Below are 3,060 nucleotides of genomic sequence, written 5' to 3'. Positions count from 1 at the left end.
GTTATTGTGTATTTGTCCTCATCTATGATTTCTAAGAGCATTTCATGTTGTTTCTCAGTTTTACCCTACTTCAACTGACCTAAGTAAAGGGAGTGAAGTCAAACCCTCTTGTCTGCATGGTCATTTTGAAGAGGAGTTTAGTCTGAATGTCGACTCTAGCAAGGCGTTAGAGGCAGAGGACATGACATATATATACCAACAAGACAGCGTACATCACTGTGACAACAGCGTTTGTTTTCATTCTAAGGCTTTATGGTTTGTCCTATAATACCTGGTGGGCCAGTCTCTAGTCAAAATGCCCGGGCCGATGTTTTTGTCCCAGTCCAGCCCTGTTTGCTGGAAATCAGTCTTTTACAGCACTGTGTAGTGTTGTAATTCAACAATATTGGAGGGTTTTTGAGGATGAACCACCTTTCTATGTCAGAAAGGTGGCAAAACAGTCCAGGTGGCCAACCACTGGTCCGGCAGGTAGCAAAGTAACTAAATACACTCTGTATAAAGAATGTAAAAGAACATTTTTGATATTAAGATGGTGAAAACTGTAAAGACTTCAGATTTTATTGCAGTTTAGCCAAACCTGAAAATGGTTTAGATTGTTGGAGTGTCTTTTGCAAAGGTGACTGTGTTATGAAAAACTGTTTGGAGAAGTGCAGGAAGAGTGGTGAGAATTATTTTTCTGCTGTGAGAAATGAGCCAAAGTGGTTAAGAAAAAGTGAAATCATCTCATTTTTAAAGTGAACACAAAGCATCGTCAGATTCTTTTAGTGTCTTCTTAAAAAGACTAAAACTAATAATTAAATATCAAAAATATCAAATAACAGAATAAACAGCAATTATTATCCTGGAACAGGACAGTCTGAGGTCCAAATGTTTTAGATCTCAGTGATATTGTTTCATATTTTTATGTAAACCAAAGAATGAGAAATTAGAAACATTAAAAAAAACAAAGTTGTGACAGACTGCAGATTCATGAATTTTCACTAATTTGCTCAAAGACTGTCCAGAGCTAACACTGTGTCCAACTCACCAATGCTGAGAGAGCTGAAGAACTCTCTATGTTAAAATATGTTTAATTTAAAACACTTCTTAAATAGAGACATAAATGGTAAAAATGTTTATCAAGAACAATTTATTTATAAAAGCAGGAATAACATTTGGATTCATAGCAGTATTATTTGTGTGGTAGTTCCTCACTGTGGCCCCTGGAGGGCAGTGAACTCTCATCACAATCTACAGTCAACAGGACAAAAACACCACAGAGCAGTTTCTGTTCAAACATTCTGCATTAAAAGTATTTATTAAGCTGTAAGCGACGATATGACAATAAAATAGTTTCATCACAAAGTAAATCAAACAGGGGAAATTCAGACGATGATGTTTCAGGAGTAACTATCAGATCACCTGATCTGTAAACAGTGATGACATCACCAAATCAGACAAAGGATTAAAAAAACTTCAGTAGCTCTTCTACGCAGTTTATATCTGAATAATAACATCACATTTGTTCCTGTATTGATGTGATGAGAAGATATGATTCCTGCTGAGGCCTCTGATACATTTATCAGCTATAGTAGGATAATGGCTCAAATGTGCAGCTGCAACATGATTTGGTTTCAGTATATTTATATTTAATGATTTAAACTAATTTCATTTGAACTTTAAGTTTCATTCATCTTTTACTTTCAAATTCACACTGATGTGTTCAGCCTAAAGCTCTTTCAAACACCCTCTGAGCATCATCAGCAAGCTTATCAAGGATCAATTTCAGAATTTTGTAAGTTGTGGTGAAAGAGCGACCCGCTGATACTAGAATTCCAATAAATGGAATCCATCTGGACACTTCCTCTGCTACAATTAATGCAGCTACGGACCCAAGTTGGGCTATCACCTTCAGGAGGAGCTCTTTAGTTATTTTTGCTGCAGCCAGTGGTGAAATGATGACATCACACAGAGCAGCGTATGGCACACCTGTTCTGGCAGAAAGTCTCTTCAGAGACGGGATATCGAGACCAAATGCATGAACATAATGTGTGACAACACCAACCAGCAAAGCAGCATCAACAGCAATAGAAAGACCAGGAACAGGAACAGCTGCTCCAGCTGCAGACAGAGTAGCCCAGTATTTTACTTTGGACCTCAGAGCTTGTTTCTTCTTCCTGATGATCTCTGGGTTGAAGTTGGGCATGGCACACAGCAGAGCATCTCTCTTGTGTGCAGGAAGGTCTCTGTCTAAGGTCTGATGTAAGAGAGGGAAGTTGTACAGGTGGAGCTCAAAGCTGAACACCAGGAACACCTGTGGAGACTCGATGCCTTGTCTCTGAAGACCTGCGTCACAGAAGAAACACACAGTGTGAAGATTAAGTATGAAATAATAAATCATCTACTGTAAAACTAGGTTTTTCCATTCAGGGGATTCATTGACTCTTCTGACTCCACAGAGTTATGAAGGGTTATAGTTTAGTTGTGTATAGTTTAGAATAATCTTGGATCCTATCTGCTGCTGTTTGTCACGGGAATGATTAGAGTGTTTTTTTATGTAAGATTAATATGAAGAGAAACTGCAGCCCAGAGAGTCTGAACAATACCAAACAAACATCGAGTTAGAGATTAACAGCAGCAGGCAGCTGTTCTTCAAGAAACATCAAACAACTAAAGTATAATGTTTGTTGATGGAGACAAAAACTGGAGATAAAACTGATTATATGTTTATACATTGTTGACCCAATAAATTAATTTGATTGGATTGATCATTTTATCTTGTCAGTCAAAAATGAACAAATAAATTAAAAATCTGTTCTCATCCTAACTTTTGGTATCAGACTGAGAGAGGCAGTAGCAGTTTAATGAGTGATCAGTGTTATAAAGTTCAGCTGTCCAATAAAAGCCTGACCTCTCCAGCAGCTGCAGGAGGACAGATCTAAATAACTTTATACACTTGAAACATCAAATAAAGTTCATCCAGCTTCTCTCAGTGATCACTGATAATCAAAGTAATTTGTAATTTTTCTGAGTATGCGATGATGCAAACAACAGAAAATAAAGGTTATTCCATTCACACAC

At 37.4% G+C, this 3,060-nt stretch overlaps 1 pseudogene; it reads right to left on the bottom strand.

Moving 5' to 3' along the window:
* Positions 1 to 1,660: 1,660 nt before the first annotated feature.
* The window catches only part of LOC102295236, an 18,211-nt pseudogene continuing 16,811 nt past the window's right edge, over positions 1,661 to 3,060 (bottom strand).

Source organism: Haplochromis burtoni, unplaced genomic scaffold (genome assembly GCF_018398535.1).
Source record: "Haplochromis burtoni strain Fernald_Lab_line unplaced genomic scaffold, NCSU_Asbu1 Contig_415, whole genome shotgun sequence".
Lineage (NCBI taxonomy): Eukaryota > Metazoa > Chordata > Actinopteri > Cichliformes > Cichlidae > Haplochromis > Haplochromis burtoni.
The sequence above is the reverse complement of the archived record's forward strand: the minus strand, read 5'-3'. Positions and strand labels throughout refer to the sequence as shown.